Below are 14,665 nucleotides of genomic sequence, written 5' to 3' on the forward strand. Positions count from 1 at the left end.
TACTGGTGCTCCAGCTGAGGTCAGGTGACCCTTGTCCTTGTCCCTCTTGCAGTGGCAGTGAGCATGGGTGTCTCAGAGTGAAGAGCTTTGGTTTCAACGCTGTGCAGGTTGGAGTATGTCCCGTGGCACTCGGTGGGCACAGGCACGCATAAGCGCGCACACATCCAACACACACACTCGCTCACTCACACAATCTTCTCGGGGAGGCCGAACCAGCCCCTCTAACAGTCACAGCCCCTAACATGACGTGCGTGCCTCTGAGAAGCTTGGCAGGGGATGGCAGCCCTTGTGGGGGCCCGAGTCTGGTTGGCTCTGGAGAGGTTTCGGGCATGTCCCCCTCACCTACCCCTGTGGAGCTCGTACGTTGCGACGGGCCCTGCGTTCTGGCCGCCTCAGAGGCTTGAGCTGGCGTCGAGCTGAAGTTTCTTTCTCCGTCCCCAGCTCTGGGAAGGAACATGGGCCGCTGGCCGGAGGCCGGCGTGGAGACCCAGCCCCCCACTTGAGTATGTGGGGGCGACTCTGGGTGCCGTGCCGTGTCTGGTGTCCCTCACCCGGTTTTCATTTTAGCCAGAAGGAGCGTGTCTCGGTGTTTTCTCACCTTTGTTTTCCCTTTCTGCTATTTCTTTTCTTTTTTAAGAAATAAAAAAGAATGTGTCCCTCTGCTCTCTCCTGCTGGTGCTGGGCATCCCTGGAGTCAAGCACCACATCCCGCCCCTATGTGCAGAGCCCAAGGCCAGCCTTTGCAGCCTCCTCGCCGAGGCCTCTCTGCCCCTCTCTGCCGTCAGCCTCTGGCCCGTGCTGGCCTTGGGGGAGGCACCTTGGCCTTCCCCCAACGCCCTGCTGGTGTGGGCATTCTTGTTTTGTGGGAGATGAAACAGACTCGGAAGATGAGTGTCCCGGGCGGTGGTGGCGCCAGGATTGAAAGGGAGGGAAGCAGAGCGGGCCTGAGTGGACGTGGGCAGTCCTTCAGATTTCAGATACCCCCACCCCCACCCCCATACTGCTGGTTAGGCTGTTTGCCCGGAGGAGGCCGTGAGGGGCTGTGGTTTGTGAGTCGGTCAGCTTCCCGAGCGTGGCACTGTGCTTGGCTCTGCTGGTCCCACCTGCCACCGGCCCGCCATCTCCTGGGCTGGACTTGTTCTTGGAGACTTGGTGCCTAAGGAACCATCTGTGGGGCTGGGGATTGGAGCCGTGGCCACTGACCTGCGCTCTCAGCCAAACCTGGGGTCCAGCTGTGGTTTCCTGGACTCGGGTTCTGTGGAAATGAAGCTCTGTCGAGGGGGGCAGTGGTGCCCTTGAGGGTACTCGGATGGGCCTAAGGCAGAAGCACTTTGCTCTTGGCGAGCGACTCTGGGCCAGTGTCCCGGAGGAAGCTCTGGTGTGCTCAGATGCCCGGGAGATGAGACACTGTCCTGGGCCGGGGGCTCTTTTTTATTTATTTATTGAATCACTGTGGGAAAGGTTACAAAGCTTTCAGGTTTATGTCTCAGTCATGCAAATATCAAACACATTTCCCTTTACCAATACTTATTTTTTACCATGAAGAACCCCAATAAAACCCCACCCCCCACCCCTCCCAGTCCCTGTGAGGCAGATGAATTCTAGTTAACACTCTATCTGCTTTGATTAGATTCATTGTTTCAATAAAAGATTCACCACTATTATTTAGAGTTTACCCCCCCCCCCCAAATCAGACATGCTGAAAAAGCATTGTGAAGTGATTTGCTTTCTACAGCTGGGTTCAAGAATTAAATGTTGGTTTTGGATTTCTGCTATTTTACTTATTGACCCTGGAAGTATTTCTACTGAAAGTCAGATAGTTAAGAAATTGGTTTCTGTGTTCTGGAGTCGTGGCCGTGCTGGAGAGCCGCTCGCGGGGGGCAACTGGTGGCCTCAGTAGGGCGTGAAGGGCGGAGCGAAACGCCCCCCTTCCCATGAGGTTTTAGTCGCCCCCGCTCCCCCGGCTCATACCTGCTGTCCACAAGGCTCCCATGTGGCCGCCATCTTTCTTTCCAGAGAGGAGAGGGCGAATGGGGCAACACCCTTTCCCCTCCGGCAGACTTGATGGCCTGGATCAACGCATAGTCCGTTCACTTTTCTGCTCCAAGCTGCCGGGTTCTGCATTAAGTCCTTGTGCTTCTGGGGCCATGGCCGTGCTGGAGAGCCGCTCGCGGGGGGTGACTGGTGACCTCGGTAGGGCGTGAAGGACGGACTGGAACGCCCGGGCCGGGGGCTCTTAAGCGCACTCTGCCATGGGAGTTCGGTTCCAGAGTGGGGGAGGCTGGAGAAGGCCCCGAGAGGCCTGCGAGGTGGGCCCAGGCAGTGCTCTGCATGCAGGAGACCCGACTGCCTCAAACACCACTGGGTGGGGCCCCCAGACAAAAACAGCCAAGTGACATCTGCAGGTTATCGGGGCCACAAGTGTAAAATGAAGGGCCAGAGCAATAGCACAGAAGCCGACCCGGGTTTGTTCCCCAGCATCCCAGAACGGCTCCCCACCCCACCAGGCCTGATCCCCGAGAACAGAGCCAGGACCGAGCCCAAGACACATAAGGGATGGGGGCGTGGTCCAGAGAGCAGGGTGTTTCACTCACACGTGGCTGACCTGGGTTCAGTCCCCAGCACCCCATGTGGTCCCCCAAGCACTGCCATGGGTGATCTCTGAGCACAGATCCCAGAGTAGCCCCTGGAGACTGCTGAGTATGGTCCAAAAACCAAACATCAAGCCTGTCGCTCCTTTGGCTGCCAACCCAGAAGCTGCTTCCTCCTGAAATGCCCCCCCGAGAGCCTCGCTGCAGCCCGAGAGCCCTCAGCGTGCCAGCCAGAACACGTCTGTCCCCAGATCCTGGGCCTAGGCCTTTCCACGGCGCCGGGAGACCAGGCCCCAGGGCTCCCGTATGTCTGGGCCTGGCCGTTCCCTCCTGGGTCACCAGCATGTGCAGAGCATCAAAGTCAGTTGCTAGAGTAAGAAAATCCTGCAAGAGGAAAGGCAGCCCCCGTGGTTCCCTGGCAGCGGAAAGTGCTAACCAGGGCCTCACTGGGGTACACAGACACTCGTGGAAAAACTCTTGAGGGTTGGGGTGGGTGCTCGCCCCAAGATCCTGCCCAGCCCAGCGAGGGGCACCCCTGTGGGGGTGTGGGGGACGTTGGCTCAGTCCGCACTCCAGGAAGTGGCCTCCGTGTCTTTCCTGCAGGTCACAATCCACAGGTCCTCTCCCAGCTATTTCCCCTTCCCGAACACTGTCAGGAAAGCAGTCGCTGGCCAGATCTGCCCGCGGTGGGAATTCAGAGGCGGGGGAGAGGGGACGCGAGGGGGTCGACCCTCTGACGCGACGGGGGAGGGGTATGAGGCGCTCACTGGCCAGACTGCAGCAGGAAGCCGCACCACGGAGAGGAATCGGGAGACCTGGGAAGAATTTTGCTTCCCGGAGCCGCATGTCTGCTCGGGGACACTAGGTGGAGCCTTGGGGATGCCTGCAGACGAGGAAGAGACCCGGAGCTACAGGACCGCGCGGGGAGGGTGCTTGCCCTGCTTGTGGCTGACCAGGTTTGGTTTTTGCACTCCTTGTGTCCCTGAACCTGCCGGGAGTAATTCCTGCGTGCAGAGCCAGGAGTGACCCTTAAGCATTGCCAGGTGTGGCCCCCAAACCAAAAAAAGACATTGAAAAGAAGAAAGAGTTTGCATTTTTGGTTCACACCCGGTGATGCTCAGGGCTTACTCCTGGCTCTGCACTCAGGAATTTCTCCTGGCAGTGCTCGGGGATCAAGCCCAGGTCGGTTGCATGCAAGGAACATGCTCTCCCCCCTGCATATCACTCTGCCCCCATCCCCCAATTATTTTTCTAAAAATCCCTTTCAGGGGCTGGAGCGATAATAGCACAGCGGCGAGGGCGTTTGCCTTGCACGCGGCCGACCCAGGTTCGATTCCCAGCATCCCATATGGTCCCCTGAGCACCGCCAGGAGTAAGTCCTGAGTGCAGAGCCAGGAGTAACCCCTGTGCATCACCAGGTGTGACCCATAAAGGCCAAAAAAACAAAATCCCTTCCCAAAACTAGAGAGAGTACAGTACCAGTACTCTGCCAGTACCAATCCAGTAGGTAAGGTGATTGCCTTGCACACAGCCAACCCAGGTTTGATCCTCAGCATCCCATATGGTCCCTCAATCATTACAAGAAGTGCTCCAGGAGGAAGCCTTGAGCACCACCAGCCCTGGCCCTCAACCAAAAAACAAAGATCCCTTATTTCTGTAAACAAAAAAAATTTTCCCCCATTTTGGGGCCATACCTAGCAGTGCCCAGACTTGCTCCTGGCTCAGTGCTCAAGAATGACTGCTGGTGGTGCTCAGGGTAGCAGCGGAAGTTGCAAATCAAACCGAGTCCACTGGGCAAGGCAAGAGCCCTACCCGCTGGACTCTTCGGCCCATACTCCAAATTGTCCTTAAAATAGAACTCACAGGACAGGAGAGATAGCTCAGCTCGTGCTTTGGGGGCAGGAGGCTGGGGTTCTACCACATGGTCCCTGCCAGGAGGTACCGTACACCCCCCCCCACTGGGCCCTTGTGAGAAGGTCTGGTTGCAGATAACCAGAGGGGAAGGGAGCCCCAAGTTGAATTTCTTAGTGATGACGCAGCCTTATTTCTGAAACTTACAGTTGGAAACCAATGCTCACTCCACCCCGAACTGAAACGGTGCAGCAGGGAAGCAAGGCAACGGAAGTGGCAGATGGGAGGGGGTGGAGAGGGGCCCAGGGGACTGTGGCAGAGGGTCTCTGGTGCTTTGGGACTGCGTGTGGTGGTGATACAAGCAGAGGATGGGTGTGCCCCTGAGACATATACAGACTTAAGGATTAAACACAAATTTTTTAAATGAGGAGCTGGGGCCAGAGAGATAGTCCAATGGGTAGGACACGTGCCTTGCACACAGCCAGCCGACGTGGCTTCGATGCCTGGCATCCCATATGGTCCCCCAGGGAACCTCCTTTAGGATTGATTCCGGTGTGCAGGGCCAGGAGAACATCGCGGACTCTGGCCCCCAAACCAAAAAAAATAATAAAATAAGGGGTTGGAGTGATAATAGAGTGAGTAGGGAGCTTGCCTTGCATAAGGCCAAGCCAGGCAACCCAGGGTTGGTCCCTGACATCCCATATGGTCCCCGAGCCTGCCAAGAGTCAGCACTGAGAGCCATTGGATGTTGCCCCCAAACAAAATTAAATTGATTGATTGATTGATTGATTGTGTGTGTGTGTGTGATGGAGAGATAGTTCAGGAGGTAAGGTATGTGGTTTGCACATGACTGATTCCCATTTGAGAGCCTGGTACCCCATCTATGGTGCTCTGGATAGCCTCTGAGCACCTCTGGGTGTGGCCCAAACCCCTCTCCCCATTTTTGATTGGGGCCCAGAGAGGTGGCACAGGCTTGGCATGCAGGAGGCGTGCGATTTATTTCCAGTACTACAGGGCCTCTGAGCACTGGGCACTGAGCACTCACTGAGCACTGAGTAGCCCCTGAGCACTGCCAGGTACTGAATCCGCTGCTAAGACATTAACTGTGCCTGCTGTCCTATGCTCCTGTCCCAAACCTGCCTATGGCAGGCCAGTAGTGTGCCCAGAGGGCTCACACATGTTTGCACTAGAGAATCTGGGGCTGGTCCCTGGTACTTCCTCTTCCCTGGACCTACCAGGATCAGCCCCTGAGCGTGACTGGATGCGCCCCCCTCTCCCAAGTGGAAAACAGACAAACCCCAAACAAAGCCAGATGTTCTCATCACAGCAGGGAAAACGGAAGTGTGCCCACCTTCCAGTCTGCGCAGAGCACCTGAGCAGTCCAGAAGTCTGTCTCGGCCACACCGGAAACAGCCCCCGTATGCGTGTCCTCTTCACATACTGTGCGGCACTGCACTGTCCTCCCGTTGCTCATCGATTTGCTCAAATGGGCACCAGTAACGTCTCACAACAAATTGTGAGACTTGTTGTTACTGTTTCTGGCAGACCGAATCCGTCACAGGGAGCTTGACATACATTGTTTTTTTTTTTTTCCCTTTTTGGGTTACACCTGGCGATGCACAGGGGTTATTCCTGGCTCTGCACTCAGGAATTACTCCTGGCAGTGCTCAGGGGACCATATGGGATGCTGGGAATCGAACCCGGGTCGTCTGTGTGCAAGGCAAATGCCCTACCCGCTGTGCTATCGCTCCAGCCCCCTGGCTTTTTATTTATTTATTTATTTATTTTTTAAATTTTATTTTAATGAATCACCATGAGACACAGTTACAGACTAACAAACTTTCGTGATTACGTTTCAGTCATACAGAGTTCAAGTACCCATCCCTCCACCAGTGCCCATTCTCCACCACCAATGTCCCCAATGTTCCTAGGATCCCTCCTGCCACCACCGCCCCAGGCACCAACCACCCCACCCCCACCCCCCACCTCTGTGGCAGGCACATTCCCTTTGTCTCTCTCTCTCTCTCTCTCTCTCTCTCTCTCTCTCTCTCTCTCTCTCTCTCTCTCTCTCTCCTTTTGGGTGTTATGGTTTGCAGTACAGGTAACAAAGCAGCCATCATGTTTGGTCCATAGTCTACTTTCAGCACACACCTGCCATCCCGAGCGATCCCTCCAACCGTCACTCAACCTACTTAGTGGTCCCTTCTCCATCTGGCTGCCTTTTCTCCCGGCACGTGAGACCAGCTTCCAGGAGCGATCCTCCTGGCCCTGATCTCCACTGTCCTTAGGTGTCTGTCTCCTATTACGTTACTTACTATTCCACAAACCTACCTTGGCTTTCCCCGGAGCCAGTCTGCCCGCCAGACTTTCCCACAGCTCTCCCAGGTGGGCGGGGAGTTTCATTTAGAAGCCCTCTCACCTGGGCTGTGGTGCCAGGTGCATATCGCTCCCCTAAGGCTCAGAGAGCCCGTCCTCCCCCCCGGTAGGGGGCTCCCTTCACCCCCCTGCTGGAGATGGACCCCAGGCACTGTCTTGCAATGTCTCTTCATGCTCCTCTCCAATGACCCACGTCCTGGGCTTCCAAGTGAGGCCGTCGTTCCTTTGCTTGAGTGACTGAGGGGAGCGCCCCTCCACGTTGCCGTTTCTCTTTGGGGGCCACACGGGCAGTGCTCCCCCTAAGTGGTGCTGGGGACCAAACACTGTGCTATCCCTCCAGTTTCCGATGCCCCTGGACAGTGCTGGCAGCCGGCCTGTTCCCTGGCTTCTGACACTGGAGAGTTTTTGGCATTTGACAGTCTCATTTCACTCTGCCCTAGAAGAAGGCATCAAACAATTAAAAAAAAAAGAAACAGAGTGAAAAGATCTCCAGTTTGCCACGATGGGTTGAAAGTCTGGATGGGAGCCAGTTCCTAAAGGGCAGAGGCTGCTCGGTAAGTGCCCAGCCCAGCCCAGCCCAGCCCAGCCTCAAACGCTCAAACGCTCCTTGGCCCCCCAGAGCTGAGCTGAAGCCAGGGGCTGACAAGGCTTTGTAGTTTTGATGTTGGCAAGTAGACAGGGAAGGACCCCCATGGCGATGGAATTCTTAGAAAGCAATAAAACCAATAGGGCCAACGCTGCAAACACTCAAACCCAGGCCTCACCTGGGGCCGGGCCCAGAGAATCTTCAGCAGGAGCAAAGGTTAGGAAAGGAATTTCAAAGAAGACCATCACCACTCCCAACTCTACCCCCTTGGCAACCTCCCTAGCAACAGACTTTGACCTAAGTAGAAGCCCCATGTGGAAAGGAGGGGGGACCCTATAAAAGCCGCCTTGAACAACGGGAGGGCGCATATGCTGCCTGAGCCCATGTGCTGCTTGTGCCCACACGACCGAGCACATGTGTCCCCCTCATCTCCCCTCTTTATTTATTTGTTTATTTTTGCTTTTTTGGGTCACACCCAGCGATGCTCAGGGGTTACTCCTGGCTCTCCACTCAGGAATTACTCCTGGCGGTGCTCAGGGGACCAATGGGATGCTGGGAATTAAACTCTGGTCGACCGTGTGCAAGGCAAATGCCCTACCTGCTGTGCTGTCACTCCAGCCCCTCATTTCCCCTCGAGATGGGGACTTTCATATGTACATATGTAATGCTGGGATGTGTGGAGGGACTCTCTCTGCCCTTGGAGAAGCCCACGTTCTCTCTCAAGCATGTTACTCTCTCTTTTCCTCCCTCCTTCCTCTATACCTCCAAATAAGTGCCTAAATACCCCCAAAGAAAATCTGTTTTCATTGAGCTGATCACCTACCCCTGAAATTTTCTGTGAGGAAGACGAGAACCTATAATCCCGGGTAAGGTCTGGAACTGACTCCTCGTGTTCGTTCAGTCCTAGGCTTCAGAGACTGGGTGGGGACGAGCAGAGGAAGATGGGAGATAGTGACCGTCGTCGTCCCCACCTTCCCTCCCCGGGTCACATACGCCACCCGCGGGGCCCACTGGCTTCAGTTTCAACACTTGGTGGATTCTGATTCGCTCCTGTGGCCCAGGACATCACACCCCTTCCTCTTGCCGGGAGAGAGGGTGACGCAGACCCTGGCTTCAGCTGGCCACTTCTCTGGACACTAAACCAGCAGGATTGGGACTCTCCTCAGCCGCCCTTAGTGACCGTGCTCTGCACTGGCCCCTCGGGTCGGAACGGGGAGCGTGGTTCATTCTGCTCAGCTCTGAGGGCGGAGGAGACACTCAACCTTTGTTTCCTTTCCCTCTGCCCTTCCTGGCCAGCCTGAAGCTCTTGCCACAGCTTGGCCCCCGGGCTCCCTTCCCCCCACCCCCAGAGATGCTGCTTTGTAGGACTCAGGTCTGCCCCAGGGAACACCCATCTCCCTCAGCTCACCCAATCGGAACTCCTGTCGCCTTTCTGCTAAATAAGGTAGCGCCGGTTAACTCAAGTGCCCATAAACTCCAGCACCACTTCCCTGCTCCTGAGGGATGTTGGCTGGGCGGAACCAGGAAGGATTCTCTGCTGCAGGACGCACGGCATCGGAGACCAGACGTCCCCCCAACATGCTTCTTGGCTGGGCCCACCACTGAGGCCCCCCGCTGCGGACGCAGGGGTGTTAACTCCTCTCCTTTGGGCTGGGGGATGTGTGCCCGGGTAGCCAGGCCCGGGGCGAGCCCCAGCCTTTGCAGGTGGTGTGTCTAGGCTGGTCCAGAATCCAGTTTACCATCCAAGAGGCTTGGCTGGGAGGACTTGGGCGGTCAGACGGGCACACCCCAAGGTGTAAAGCCCATTGGTCGCCTGCCTCGCCCTGGAGCTTGTTAAAACCTGAACTGGGTGTAGCTGCTTAGTGGCTGGAGGTGCCCGTTTTGGAGTCGTCATTAGCTCAGCCCGCGGGGGTTTGAGCCCACTCTCCCTGCTGGGCGGGGCAGGAGAGCTGGGGGAGGGGTCTGGGGCCTTTTCTGCCACTGCCCAGCTGGGTCATCTGTATTCTCCCCACAGTCCCTTGGCGGCCCAGTATCCCCACCACCCAAAGCAGTCTGTGACCGCCCGTCATCTCTGGTCTTGTCTGAACCCGACTTTCTTGTCCCTTCAGGGTCGGAAGCGGTCTCCCGTCCCTGTTAGTCGTTACTGGCACTTTGCAGTGACCTGGACTTTTGTGAAAACTTGTCCTTTTCCCCCTCAGCATGAATGATGCCCCCCTGAAGACCAGCACCCAGGCTCAGACCCTAGGACCTCAGCTGCATCTCATCTCTTGTGTTTTTTTTTTCCCTTTAGCTTTTTGGGTCATACCCAGGGATGCTCAGGGGTTACTCCTGGCTCTGCACTCAGGAATCACTCCTAGCTGTGCACGGAGGGACCCTATGGGATGCTGGGGATCGAACCCCCGTCGGCTGCGTGCAAAGAAAACGCTGTCCCACTGTCCTATCACTCCGGCCCCTGCGTCTCATCTCTTGACCACACACGGTCTCCCTCCCGGCCAAGGCCCCTGGGCCTGGTTTCAACCCTGACGGATTCCCCCTGGGCTGGGTACTGGGGCGGGGGTTCCCCAAGGTCCCCCAAGGCCTCCCAGGCCTCCCTCATTCTCAGAAGGGAGAGACCACCTGGAGTCAGCCCTCTGGGGCTCCGGGACCCCATCTCAGGGCATTGCTCTGCACCTCTCCAATCTCTCAAGGGGACCCCTTTGGGGGTCTGACACTCCCCCCACATACTCGGTCACCCCCTGTGCCTTTCCAGTCCCTTAAGGGGACCCCCGTGCACGCACGTGCCCGGTCTCTCCCCCCCCCACCTCTCCGGTCACCCCCTGCACCCCTCGGTTTCCCTAAGGGACGCCCCCCGCCTCCCGCCGCCCCCGGGCCCCCGCCGCGGACCCCCGCCCCGCGCCCCGCCCGGCCCCGCCGCGGCGCCGCCCCCGCCGCCCGCTGGCCCCGAGCCGCGCAGCAGCCGCCAGCCCGGGCAGCGCTCGGGGAGGGGACGCGCGGCCGCGGCTCCGGCTCCCCCGGCAGGACCCCGCGGCGGCGCCCCCAGACCCGCCTCCCCGCGCGCGCCGCGGCCGCTGCAGGTGAGCGGTCCCCCCCCCCCCCACCCTCGGGACAGCGGGGACCCCCGCGAGCCCCCCAGGCCGGGGCAGCGGGACTGCGGCGGGGGGACCCGAGCGGCTCTCCGGGGCGCGGACCCCCCTCCCGGGCAGGCCGGGCACCCCGTCCGCGCCCCTGGCCCCGCGCCGGCGCCCCCAGACCCGCGCCTGGGCTCCCCGCGGGCAGGACGCAGCAGCGCGCGCGGCCCGGCTGCGGCCCGGATGCCCCCCGGCAGCGGCTCTCGGCCACGGCTCCAGGACGGGCCGCTGGAACGGGGTTGGGGGCACCTCGGGGGCACCCACTCCCCGCGCCAAGTTGCCAAATTGTCCACGCGGGCGCGCGGGGCCGCGGGCGCGGAGCGGCCTGTCCGGCAGGGGGCGCGCGAGGGACAGGCGCGGCCTCCCGGGCGCCTCTGTGCCTCAGTTTCCCCTTCTGTCCCGGGCGCGGAGGGATGATGACAGGCAGGGAGGGCTGTGAGGAGTGAGCCGCGCGACACTGCCGGCAGGGGCCGGGGAGGAGGGCATTTGTCTTGGCACTGGGACCATTCCAGGCACCCCCACCTGGTCCCCTGGGGACCCCAGGAGTGAGCCCTGAGCGCCCAGCCAAGAGGAGGCCCTGAGCACTGCCGGGTGTGCCCCCAAACCGGTGGGAAGGAAACGAAGAGATCCTGGGTGGAGGTCAGAGAGATAGTTCATGGGGTAGGACTCTTTTATAATTTTTTTGTTTTGTTTTTTGTTTTTTTGGGTCACACCCGGCGATGCTCAGGGGTTACTTCTGGCTCTGCACTCAGGAACTACCCCTGGCAGTGCTCAGGGGACCATATGGGATGCTGGGAATCGAACCCGGGTTGACCTCATGCAAGGCAGACCCGCTGTGCTATTGCTGTAGCCCCTCAGGGGGTAGGACTCTTACCTCGCATGCAGCTGACGTGGGTTCGATCCCCTGGCACCCCAATCTTGTCGCCCAGCATTGCCAGGTGTGATCCCCAGGGGAAAAGTCAGGACTAAGTCCTGAGCACGGCCCTGTGCGCCCCCAACCCCCCGCAAAGCAAAGCGGGGTGGTGGGTCCCTTCCTCCCCAACTCAGCAAGGGGCTCTGGGGGCCGGGTTGGTGGCTGACAAGCCTCATCTCTACCTGGAGCTTTGCACCCAGCCCTGCCTGTGCTGATTGGGTGGGTTGTCCGGGGGTGGGATGAGGGTTCAGAGGGCGTGAGGTGAAGGGCGAGGTTGAGGCTCTGGGTCAGGGAACGTGGGTGTCAAGGGCTCTCTGGGCCCCCTCTGCTCAGAGTTTTGGTTGGGCAAGTTGAAGCCAATCCCCACCCTGCTGGGGCGTGTGTCCCCCTCGGACCCCGAGTCTGGCTCCTAGAGGCCTGGCAGAGACGGGATGGAGCCCCCCTCCTGCCTCAGCCCCTCAGCTCTCCAGCATCCCCTCCCGTCTGGACTCAGCGCAGGGCATCTGCAACCCCCCTCCCCAGGATTTACAGATAAAAGGACATGATTGTGTTTGAAAAGAGGAGTAAGGAGACCACGGGGGCCTTCCGGAAAGAAGTTGCAGTTAGCCTGAAAGAGAAGCGGAGGCATGAGATTGGGAAGGGGGCATTGGAGGGGGAGGAAGGGGGTGGAGGTGGTCGGACTCAGGCCCTTCCAGCGGGTTGCAGGGGGTGGGTGGAGCTGTGTGGGGGGCTGGGGAACAGAGATGGTGCTGGTCTGTGGAGTGTGCCCGAGCCCAGCGCCCCCTGCTTTGTGGGCGGTTGGGGGTGATTCCGGGTAACAGGGATGAGGGCACGGGAAGGCAGGAGTGGACTCAGCGCTTGTGTGAGCTGGTGAGAAATGCTCCTTCCACGGCCTGCCGCTCAATTCTTCGAAGGCCCAAGAGGCCCCCAGAGCTCCTGGCTGACCCCTGCCCCTGCCCTTTCCTTCGTGAGTGGGCTCTTCTCTCTTCTGGAGAACCCCAATGTGGCAGGGGCACAGTCTCCTTCCTCCCACCCGCTTGGCAAAGTCAAAAGGCCCATTGTCCCCCAGGAAGGGGAAATATCGGCGCCACACAAGCCCACATTGTGGTTTAAAAGGCGGCTCTTCCCGCGCTCCGGTGCCCCGTGGAATCTGTGTGGATGGGGTCATGTCCGCGTTCCATCTGCCCACGGAGTGTTTCTCAAACTGCATCCCAGCCGCGCTACAAGCTGGACCAGAAAGCATCATTCATCTGAGCTGCCTGCACAGAGCTTCTTTTCTTTCTTTTTTTTTCTTTTTTGCTTTTTCGATCACATCAGTGATGCGACAGGGGTTACTCCTGGCTCATGCACTCAGGAATTACTCCTGACGGTGCTCCAGGGACCATAGGGGATGCTGGCGATCGAATCCGGGTTGGCCTCGTGCAAGGCAGACGCCCTAGCCACTGTGCTATTGCTCCAGCCCCTCAGGGGGTAGGACTCTTACCTCGCATGCAGCTGACGTGGGTTCCATCCCCTGGCACCCCAATCTGGCCCCCCAGCATTGCCAGGTGTGATCCCCAAGGGAAAAGTCAGGACTAAGTCCCCACAGAGCTTCTTTCCGATTGTGTTAAAAAAAAAATTCATTCTTGGCGCCAGAGAGAGAGTACAGGGGTTGAGGCACTCGCCTTGCAGTCAGCTGACCCTGATTCCATCCCTGGCACCGTGGACGGTCCCATGAGCACCACTAAGAGTGATCCCTGAGCACAGAGCCAGTAGAAAGTGGCTCTGAACACTACCAGGCATGGCCCCAGAACAAAATCCAAAAATCATTCTTGTCTGATCTGACTATTATCACAGTATTTTTTTTTGCTCTAAATCTAATTTATTTATTTATTTATTTATTTTTATCTGAAAGGATAAATTTATTTTTATTTTTTTTATTAGTGAGACACCATGAGGTACAGTTGTAGGCTTACAAATTTTTGTGCTTGGGTTTCAGTTATACAATGATCAAGTACCCATCCCTCCACCAGTGCCCATCCTCCACCACCACGGGTCTCAGCATCCCTCCCACGCCCTGTCCCCCCATCCCACCCTCCTCTGTGGCAGGGCATTCCCTTTTGTTCTCTCTCTCTTATTGGGTGTTGTGTTTGCAAAAGAGGCAGTGGGTGACAATCATGTTTGGTCTAGAGTCTACTTTCCGCATGCATCTCCCGTCCTGGGAGGATCCTCCCAACACCCTTTATTTGGTGCTCCCTTCTCTATCTGAGCTCCCTTTTCCCCTAGCATGTGCGGCAGGCCTCCAAGTCATGGAGCAGAATTCCTGGTACTAATCTCAGCCATTCCTGGGTGTTAGTCTCCCATTTTGTTGCTTTATGTTCCCCAGATGAAAGCAATCTTTCTGTGTCTATCCCACTCTTTCCGACTCATTTCGCTTATCATGATACTTTCCATGTAGTATCACATGTATGTAAATTTCATAACTTCATCTTTTCTAACAGCTACATAGTACTCCATTGTATCACACTATTTTTGTGGGTGCTCACACAACCCATTTTCTCTCTTTCCTTTAGTTTTTTTTTCTTCTTCTTTTTTTTTTTTAGTTGAGAGGTGGTGCTCAGAGGCTATTCCTGGCAGTGTCTGGGGACCATACATGGTATCACGGTTTGGAGCAGGTCAGCAGGATGCTTACCCCACTCGCAGTTTCCATCATTTTGAAGCACTGGCATCCTGTAACTTTATTTTTATTTTATTTATTTATTTATTTATTTTTGCTTCTTGGGTCACACCTGGCAATGCACAGGGATTCCTCCTGGCTCTGCACTCAGAAATCACTCCTGGCGGTGCTCAGGGGACCATATGGGATGCTGGGAATCGAACCCGGGTCAGCCGCGTGCAAGGCAAACGCCCTCCCCGCTGGGCTATTGCTCCAGCCCCCACCCCGTAACTTTAAAACAAAAAAGATCCCTGGTACTGCCTCCTACTTTCATGAGAAGACTTGTCTTCAGGCCGGTGCTAGCTCAGGGAAGAAATCTGTGCAATTCCCACCCTGGCCATCCAAGACCACCAGCAAAAAAACAAGCACCAGGGCGGGCATCAGCTGCCCCGAGCAGCGTGGTGCCTGCCAGCCCCTTGCCTGAGACTCTTCCCGCAGGCTGCCCTCTCCTGCACCCTGCCTTGCTCTCCGTGAGTCTGATTCGGGGTGGATGCGTTATCTGGGATGATTCCCGGGTGACTGGGG

The 14,665-nt window shown here is 57.5% G+C and overlaps 1 protein-coding gene across 6 annotated transcripts in view; it reads left to right on the top strand.

The window, feature by feature from the left end:
• Nucleotides 1-10,353: 10,353 nt before the first annotated feature.
• Nucleotides 10,354-14,665, top strand: part of MATN2 (matrilin 2) — a 92,818-nt gene continuing 88,506 nt past the window's right edge. For all 6 annotated transcript variants that reach the window (XM_056124922.1, XM_056124923.1, XM_056124927.1 and 3 more), the window contains exon 1: nt 10,354-10,478. The gene's annotated coding sequence lies outside the window, so the exon portion shown is untranslated. The remainder of the gene's footprint in view (nt 10,479-14,665) is intronic.

The sequence above is a fragment of the Sorex fumeus genome, unplaced genomic scaffold, assembly GCF_029834395.1.
Source record: "Sorex fumeus unplaced genomic scaffold, SorFum_2.1 ptg000053l, whole genome shotgun sequence".
NCBI lineage: Eukaryota > Metazoa > Chordata > Mammalia > Eulipotyphla > Soricidae > Sorex > Sorex fumeus.